Here is a 10,224-nt window from a genome sequence, read left to right as displayed (position 1 = left end):
ACTCTGGAACCTATCTGGAGTTTGGCACAAAGATTTAAGAATGGGCTGGTTTCAGGTTCCAGGAAGAATATTCTACACAGCTCTCCCCAGCATTCTTCCAAAACCCAATCAGCACCACACCTCCTTTACACACTGCCTTCTCAGTTAATATACAGCTGCACCCTGTATCCATATTCAGCAATATTTGGCTCTCTCTTTGCTTTGCAGCTTGCTGAACTTGAGGGATCAATGTTACAAAGGAGTTCTTAATCACAAACACAAGCATCCAAGTCTCCCTGCGGCGGGGCGATGACTCACCGGTGCAGCACCTCCTGCTAGTCATCCTGGGAATTAGCTTTTCCAGCCTCTGGAGCACCCTCTGCAAGCCGGTGTCTCGTCTGCTGCTGGCCCCCCGTGTCCTTCTGCCCCCTAGCAGCAACCCACAATCTGGGTCTTCTCACCTCAGGGAACCCCCAACCCCCTATCCCCACCTCGCCTCAGTGGCTACTGCCAGTCATCGTCTAGCCCTCACTCCTTGGGGCAGACTGCAGTCTGTAAACCACTCATCATCGGCAAGGAGGGGTTGGACCAGCTGCCTCTGCCTATATCTGGGCTGCCCCTCTGCAGCCCTAGTACCCTTAAACTCAGCCTGCAGCCTAGGGCTTTGCTAGGCTGGAGCGCCCCACCTCCCTCTGCCCTTCCCCAGCACTGCTCCACCCTAGGTACCCTCCTCAGCTTCCTAAGCAGCCAGGTCCTTCTCTCTCAAAGACTAGAGAGAGAGTGTCTTCTACAGCCTCTGGCCTCTTATAGGACCAATGGTGGCCCGATTGTGGAATAGTCCCAGCTGTGGCTGCTTCCCCCAATCAGCCTAGCTTTACCAGCCACAGCCATCTCCAGGGCTGCTTTAACCCCTTCAGGGCTGGAGCAGGGTGATCACCCCGCTACACCCCCCCAACAGGCATTTCCAATTGGATACGTTACATAATGTAAATGGCTGAAAGGAATTAATCATACAGCCTTAGGCCATGGATAACACTTTAACACAATAATTAAGCCCCAAAATGGTATGAATAGCTTCAATACCTGCCAACAGAAGACTCTGTTCATCCATCTACCTCAAGCTTCTTCCCCCACTCCTAGGAGCAGCTGATAACATGATTCACACTGCAAGGCCTATCTAATCCATGTTCTGTTGGACAAGGGAGAAAAGCAAGTTCCAGAGAGAAGGACCTGTCCCTTCTTCTCTCTTTCAGACTTGGAGTTATTAGCTCAAACACCTCCATTTACCAGAACTCTGCAGAATCCCCTAATAAAACAAGTGTTCTTGAGGGATTTATAGGTCAAAAACCAATCCTGTAAACTCTTCTAGGAAATAAACTGGCAGCCACTGTAGATCACAGTGCACAGATGTAACGTGCATCGTGTATGAAAATTCATTCAGACTCTGAGTCAGCAAGATACTTAAGTATCTGCATAACTTTATGCACCTGAGTAGGCCCCTGGACTTCAATGGAACTACTCAGGGTCTTGAAGGTACAAGTTACATGGTGGAGTACCTTAGTGAATCTGAGCCTCAATGAGTGGGTAACAGCGTTTTGCATGGCCTTTCATTTCTAAATGATCTTGAGATGTAACCCTATGGCAGTGACACTGTACAACCTTGAGGTGCCAAAGACACATCTGACTATGGTGAGGTCCACATCTTCATAGTCTAAGAAAATGATGCTGTCTCCTTGCCAAGTGCAAATGATGGACTCATGGTAAATGCTGCTATTTGCACATCCAGCAGCAGCTAAGGAGCCAACCAGACTCTCAGGTGGTGAGCCCCATAGCACCTGCCAAACATATGCCTGCAACAATAGGCAATAATATAATCTTTGCCATATCCTCTAGCTGCTTCCCGAACCCTAGCATTGCCTGTCTTACCCATGCTGGGCTTTAGCAAGTGAGCCCTCCTCCACGCCACACTTATGGATAGATGCTGGAAAAGTCACCCAGCCACTCTAGGTAAATCAGAATTTGGGCCACTGATCAGAGAACATGTTGCCGTTTGCACCACTCACACAGCTGAAAACAGAACAGAGTTAGTAAAAATAAACGATGGGCTGGAAGAGTAATTTATGGACAGTCTGTGAGAAAGCTCATCTGCAACACAGGCATTTCTTTTTGTACTTTATTTTTCAAACTGCTATTAATCACTTTAACTTCCACCTATGTGAAAGGCTTGTCCCTGTGGGGCTATTGTCCCTCCTTTCATTTAGTCACGGCAAGCCAACCCTGAGCTGGAAACGCTTACCACTCACAAACAGCATATTAAAAGGCATTGATATTCCGTTCACATCAGCACCAGACAGCACAAAGGTACTCAAGGAATTGTTTGCTTGTTTATTAAATGAGATGTCCGTCCCCCTAGCTCCTCTTGTATTTCCTTAAGAGCCACTTTTTATGCGATGTAGTTCTGGTGCCAAAATGTATTCAAATGGAGCTCTGCAGATTGACAGACACTTGTGTCTATTTGACTCAACTCCATGGTTCTGGCTTCTCTCCAGCTCTTCTGAGAATCAAGATAAGGCTTGTATTTGGTGAGAACTCATGCCTGACAATGTGTGTGTGCCCAGCTAATCAGCGTGACAGTGTAGCAAAATACAATTAATGCACCTGCTGGAGGACACAGCTTTAGGCATAGTTTTGTTTCTGTGAGTTGGAAACTCGGGCATATGAAGAACCGCTAAAAAGCTGAACATATAAGAATCTTGAAAAATACAGCTGATGGGAAAAGGGCCATAGTAAGGATAGTACAAATACCTTACAGGATGTAACTCAGAGGAAAGGGTCAATTATTCTCACTAGTCAAGGATGACAGAATTAAACTGGAGCAAGGAAAATTTAGTTTAACCAATAGGACAAATTTTCTAGCTGACTGCAAGCGTGATTAGACCATGGAACACACAGCCAAAGGAAATGCTGACATCAACAGACACCATCCAGGCTAGACTTCATAATCATTTTGTTATAGGATATTGGAGGCCTGCCACAGCACAGCAAAATGAACTACATGACCCATTAGTAACCCCTTCCTTTTTCACTATGGAGATTATCCACATAAGAAGGGTTCCCAGGCCATCCCTGCAATTTGGTATAATGTTCCAAATAGTACATCCATTGTATAACTACTATACACTCTGCAGGGAGAGATCTTGTGCATTTCTAGAAATTTCTTGGGCATTCATGGGAGATAGCCTCAGTCATTCTGCCAGCTGCTTCAAAATCACTGCCCAAAACCAAAAGGAAGAAAACAATATTGCTTGCCTGCTGCTCTAATTCAACATGAATATTAAATAAATGTCTAATCTCATCTTTGATAGCACATTTGATTATCCTTGGCTAAATATGTTCATAAATCAACATTTATTATTTAAAATTGGAGGATATATATTTTTCAGGACACCTTAGGTGTCTTAGTAACAGAACTTCCTTTTAAGATACACCTCTCAAGGGACCTATGCCAAAAATATTTTAAATAGACATAATTTTCAGTTTAGTTTCTTAAACTTAATCCTTTTCTTTATCTAAATTTGATTTTGTGTAATCAAGAGTTTAATCTCCACAATCTCCAGAGGCAACAGGAATAAGATAAAATACAACTTCAAGCCATCATTCCATGCTTCACTGTAAACCAGATCACAACAAAGGAAAACGGGATGCTTCTCTTTCACAAATGCAGCGTTGGTCAAGCTGCACCTGCAGAGTGGGAGACTTTGTTACTTTTTCTTTTTTCTCCTGTGGGACCCACTCAGATCTCAGACAGACATACAGATGTGACTAAAGCTTTCTTCCTGTCACTCCCCATTTCACTATGCAAGACTGGAGCAATCCTGCTCTTTGATTCTGTGTATACAGCTCTACCGGGCCTTATTAGCAATAATAAAAATCCCTATTTTATTACTGTTTTGCCATGTCAGAATGCTATGTACAATTCTGCTACTGCTCAGCCTTTACTTTGGAATTAAGGAGAGTCCAGCATTACCTCACACAATAGCTAAAGGAATTCTATTCAAGGACTGTGGTATTCAAACGTATTTTTAAATACAATTTTTGAAAGGCAACCGCATTCCCCCCATTATCTCCCCAGCAGCTATCATGAATAATAATTAAGAAGAAATAGTATTTGCAGGAAGAATAAAAAAAGGAACATAGTTTCCAGCTGAAATTTGGATGTTTAAGATGCCAGTAACGGTGTGGCCACTAATCCCCATCAGCAGTTCCCACCCCACCCACCAGTTTTATTCTGGCTATTCTCAGTTCCCTTTTTACAATTCACACTTCAGTTCCTGTTGTTTGTTAGGAGGTCTTTCACTTCCCTGACGATGGTGCACTCTAACTTCCTGCTGACACACACTACAGGATGTATGCTCGGTTGCCTTTGGATACAACATCTCTGAAGTTTCTGGCGAACTGCAAGTGTTAGCTGTAAACTATTGTCTTTTTGCTAGCTAATTGAATTGATTCCCCCACCTTCCCTGCACCTGAAAATGAGGCTTCAATGACTAAATGTGCCTGCAGGGAGGCAGTGCCATCCAACTATAAATCCACATCAAAGCTGCCACTGAGTGAAGTTGAGCAATCCTGCTGGATCAGAGGAGTAAGAGCCCATTTTTATTACTTGGAGATAATTACATGTAAAATGCTAGAGCCATATTACTCCCTGTGGGATTAATCACACAGAGGGAACAAGAAGATCTTGGGCTTTGACCATTATTCTGAGGCGGGTAAGAAGGCCTCACCCTGCCACCACATTGAACAGATGGGTATTGAGCCTGCAGAAACTGCAGATCCATGCAGAAGCCCTGTGAATATGCCCTACATTAACCTTCCTTCCATGTCAGTATGGCTCCAAAGAAATTACACGTCCACCAGCTTCTCAGGGAAGCACCTACTCAGGGAAGGAGAGCAAAAAGAATGAATCCTAGTTATAGGGAAGGATGATCCAAAAAGCCCTCCAGCCCTACCCCTCCCCACCAGCAGATCCCAACCACTTGAGTGTTTGTGGAGGGGCTTCCACAGGGTCAAACCGAAAAAGCAGGAAGGATTTAGGGGAAATAGCACTTCAACCTTTTTTCTGCATCCCTCCCTAATCACAAGGTGGAAAAGGTGTTTGTCCCCATCCGCAGGTGGAGGGACCATACTGGACGGTGGCAAGAGCACTCATATGATACCTGTCATTCTCAAACACTCTCCAAGCAATTCTGGACACTTTCAGTATCAGTGGCTCTGGGTACTTGTTGAACCTCACTCTGCATTTCATTCCATACCTAATGTGACTGTTCATGGCAATTGCACCTGTCCCCTCAGTGATTCAGCAAGGGCACCCACTCTTGGCTTCCAGCTCCCTAGCCATTGCCTTTCGGGATGGACACCCACATCTCTCTCCCTCCTGAGCAGGGTATTTCCAGGCTCAACAGTTTCCTGCCTTCTCTGTGTTATTCTCAGAAAAGGACAGTCTGCCTACACAGGCCTGCTTACTTTCTCTTCAGGGACTAACACCACAGTAATAAGTTACCACCCAGCACTTCCTATGCAAGCCTATTTTACTCTTAAGGTAAAAGCACTACAGAGAAAACATTAAAACAATAAAATAACCTACCAATGCATCAGATTCGCCACAAAATGTCTTCAACATGGGTTCTGGCAGGTGACTACTTCAAGCCCCCGTCCTGCCCCCAAATGGGGGGGGGGGGTTCCTTTGTGCTCCCAAGGTCATAGCAGCCTCAGCTCAGAACTAGCATCCAATCTTATTAGCCCTCAGTAATCCAAGTCCTTCTAACCCTTCCCTAAAGATTGGGGCCCTCCATGGAGTAGAGGTCCTGTCTGTTTCCTGTCCATTTGCCTTGAGCCTGTTTGAAACCAGGTTAGTTATCCAAAAATATTTTCCCTGTCTGTTGGTCCCTGCAAAAATCCAGTTTGACCTAGTATATGCAAACCTCTCCAAGGGTTGGGATTATAACCAAAGGAATTACATTAGCATACCCAAAATTATATACAGTCTCACAGTAACAACATAAACAATTGCATTTTAAATGCAATGGACCCTAAAGGCATTGGACTTAATTCAATAATGTTTATCTTAATTCCATAAGAGTTGTAGGATATTGTCACACCATTCACTCCTAATTATTTTATAGGAACAAAATAATACATTTAAAAAATAACCTGCTGTTAATAAAAATGTACACAATACAGCAATCTTGGCCTTAAGGGACCATCCAAACTTGGTTCCTTAGCATAATCAAGGCCAGAGTCATTCCAGGATCATCTGCAAATCTTCATTTAACAACATACTCTCCACATTTTGTAGCTGTTTTTACCAGGTGTTCTAGTAAATGCACCACTTTCCCTGAAAATTGTGTTGGTATTCTAAATTTAAATATGTTTTCTATCTTGCATGAAGATATAGAGCAGATTAAGAAACACACCTTTTCTGGAGGAAAGACAGGGGGCCTTATTATTCCACTTTTGAAGGATTTGCTTGCCTAAAAAGTGGCAGCCCCCGTTCAGGCATCATTTCTGCAGGGAGGGTGATGGGGTAAGTTAGAAGTGTTGCCACCTTGCACAAATTACCCAGTTTGGACCCCACGTGGAGCCAATCTGCCTCTGATGATAGAAGCCCCAGCTCTCAGGGGAATTCCAGAATTCAGGGGAAAAGCCCCTTTTGAGCGGCTGTCTTCCACATTTCCCCACCTCCTATAGAAGTGCGGTCAATCAGAGCTACCACAGGAGATAGTGCTCTCTATGACCCTCTCCTCAGGAGCCAACAAAAGAGTTTGTGTAGCGAATGGGGAGAGGGAGCAGCCAACATCACTTTCACATTAGGGGCTGGGCGCAGGAGGTGAAAGAACCCAGCAACTCAGGCCTCTCTGTGTTCATCTCCCCTCCCCAGTACCACTGCAACCCCAAGCTTGGGAAGGGGGCAAAGACCACCCTGCTGGAGCTGAACCCCAAGCCCAGGCCTAGGGGGAGGGTGAAGAGCCCTGAAAGCTGGCCCCCACCCATCCCCTCAGGTCTGGAGGAAGGGTGAAGAGCCCCTGAAGTTGCTACTCTGCCCATGGGGGGGTGAAGAACCACCACAGCAGCAGGTGGAACAGAACAGGGCAGATGTGGGGCTTGGGTGTGCGGGACTGTTGTATAGCTGGGTGGGAAGAGTTGATATTGGCCTGGGGCAGATATGAGGGCTTGGGGCACAAAAATAATTGAAGTGGGGGATGATGGGTGGACAATTAATTGCTGGCCTGGGTGGGTGTGGGGTCGGGAAGAAGGGATAGAGAATGAATTAACTGGAATTCGTGGGTTTGGGAGGAAGCTGGAAGCTCCACGCCATCAGGCAGCACTTTATACAAATGTGTGTCTTCTGGAAGGCGCTCCCGCCATGGAGCCAAACCCGCATGACTCACTATAGGTTAGTGAGAGCTGGTAACATTAACTGTCACACACAGATACTTGAGAGGGGCAGACTGTGCTCAAAATCCAGAACATGCTTCTTGAAACTTTCCCTCAAAACTCATGCTTTGGAGGGCTAGCTTATGATTTTTAAACTTTTGGGGTTGGCAATACTAAATTAGGTACAACTACCACACTCCGTCCCCTTTCCCATACCGCACCATAACTCATTTAGGACTTTTTGGAACGCATTACCCAGCATCAAGCCCCAGAGATATTGTAGTGAAAGCCCTGTTTGTAGGTGCTAGTAACAGCTTCAGAAATAAAAGTCTCATGTTTGCTTGGTCACAAAGAATTAATTCACAAACATTGTAAACAGTATTTGCAATACCTTTGAATAACTTTTATAGATTTCCTCCTTTCCACTTCAGTTACACATAGTACAAAGGAAGATTTCCGCATAAATATTTGTGTTTCTGTATTTTAGAGAAACAAGGTGGGTGAGGTAATATATTTTATTGGACCAGCTTCTGTTGGTGAAAGTTACAAGCTTTCAAGCTATACAGAAAACTCTGTAGTGTGACCTTAAAATGTGGCGAGTATATGTTACCTGGATTTTTCTTCAGAGCTTGAGAAGAATGGCAGCATCTTAGTTTTATTCCATACACTTCAGCCTTGCCAGCAAACAAAAATGTAACGTTCCTTAAAGGCTTTAGCATTTTAGGCCTCAGGTTTATAGTTGGCTGATGAGACAGGAAATATGTGGCCTGAATCCAAAGTAGTACAGGTATCTGGGAGTATTGGGATCAGCATAGAAAAGATCGATTTCCCTAGATTTTTGTAAGTCTCTCTTTGGAGAACTGTCTTTTCACCATAAGTCCAGCTAAGTCAGTTCTCTGAAAACGTCTGCTCAATGTGAAGCAGCAGTCAAAAAAACAAACAGAATGTTAGGAACCACTAAGAAAGGGATATAATGCCACTATATAAATCCATGGTACGCCCACATCTTGAATACAATGTGCAGTTCTGGTTGCCCCATCTCAGAAAAAGATAAATTAGAACTGGAAGAAGTACAGAGAAATGTAACAGCTTCCATACAAGGAGAGATAAAAAGACTGGGACTGTTCAACTTAGAAAAGAGGTGACTAAGGGGAGGATATAATAAAGGTCTATAAAATCATGAATAGTGTGGAGAAAGGGAATAGGGAAGTGTCATTTACCCCCTCACATAACACAAAAGTTAGGGGTCACCCAATGAAACTAATAGGGAGCAGGTTTAAAACAAACAAAAGAAAGTATTTCTTCACACAGTGCACAGTCAACCTGTTGAACTCGTTGCCACAAGGTGTTGTGAAAGCCAAAAGTATAACTGGGTTAAAAAAAGAATTAGATAAGTTCATGGACGATAGGGCCTCAATGGCTATTAGCCAAGCTGCTCTGGGTGTCCCATAGCCTCTGACTGCCAGAAGCTGGGACTGAATGACAGAGGATGGATCACTCAGCAAGTGCCCTTTTCTGTTCATTCCCTCTGAAGCATCTGGCACCAGCCACCGTCAGAAGATAGGATACTGGACTAGGTGGACCACTGGTCTGACCCAGTATGACCATTCTTATGTTCTTAAGGATCTACTAACCCTCACCTCACCTGAGCCCCTGTTCTCTCTTTAAACAGAGATAAAATCTCAATTTAAGACAGTTAGTTAATAGTTAAATGTAAATTACAAAGGCCCTTAGGGGCAACAAATTCTTTCTTTCCATCTCCCTCCCAAATACACTGCAGCAGACCAGACATTCTAACTGAGGGCTTCCCTAATAAGTAAAGATGCCCCACTCCAGCAGAACAGGGGTTAAAAGCAGCCCTGGAGAGGGCTGTGGCTGGGATACAAGGAATGAGGGCAGCTGAGGGAATAGCTGACCACAGGTGTGGCCAGCTCAATTAGGACCCAGCTGGCTCTGATAAGAGGGCTGGGGGCCGAGAACTGGAGGAGTCTCACTGTAGCCCTGGAGTGGGAAGGGCTCGCTGCCTGGATTCAAGGTACCTGAAGCAGGGCAGGGCAGGGCAGGGCTGGGCTGTAGAAGGGCAAAGGGAGCTGGGAAGCTCCAGCCTGGTAAACCCCCAGACTGCAGACCTTGTTGAAGACCTATGAAAGGTACCGGGTCTGCAGAGGGGCAGCCCAGGGATAGGCAAAGGCAGCAGGTCCTACCCCCTTGCCAATGATGAGTGGCCATTACAGACTGCAGTCTGACCCAGAGAAGGGGGGCTAGATGATGACTGGCAGTAGCCATTGAGGCAAGGTGGGTTTAGAGCAGGGGTGGGCAAACTTTTGGGGCTGCGGGCCACATCAGGGTGGGGAAATTGTATGTAGGGTGGGGCAGGGGGTTGGTGTATGGGAGGGAATGCAGGGTGTTGGAGGGGGTGCAGTGTGCAGGATGGGGCTCAGGGCAAGGGATTGGGGCAGAGGAGGGGTGCAGGGTATCCGAGGGGGCTCAGGGAAGGGGGTTGGGGTGCAGGAGGGGTGAAGAGTGCAGGAGGGGTGCAGACTGTGAGAGGAGGCTCAGGACAGGGGGTTGGGGTGCAGGGTGTACAAGGGGGCTTAGGGCAGGGAGTTGGGGGTGAGGTGCAGGAGGGGTTCAGGCTCCAGCCCGGCACCACTTACCTAAAATGGCTTTGGGGCGGGGAGGGGCAGCAGCAGGCTCCCTGCATGCCTGCCTGGTCCCACGCCACGATGCTCCAGGAAGCACTGCAGCCCCCTGTGCGGGGAGAGAGTGGAGGGCTCTGCGTGCGCTGCCCTTACCGCGCCTCCAGGTACC

The sequence above is a fragment of the Mauremys mutica genome, chromosome 6 (genome assembly GCF_020497125.1).
Source record: "Mauremys mutica isolate MM-2020 ecotype Southern chromosome 6, ASM2049712v1, whole genome shotgun sequence".
Classification (NCBI taxonomy): Eukaryota; Metazoa; Chordata; order Testudines; family Geoemydidae; genus Mauremys; species Mauremys mutica.
Note: the sequence above shows the minus strand (reverse complement) of the source record.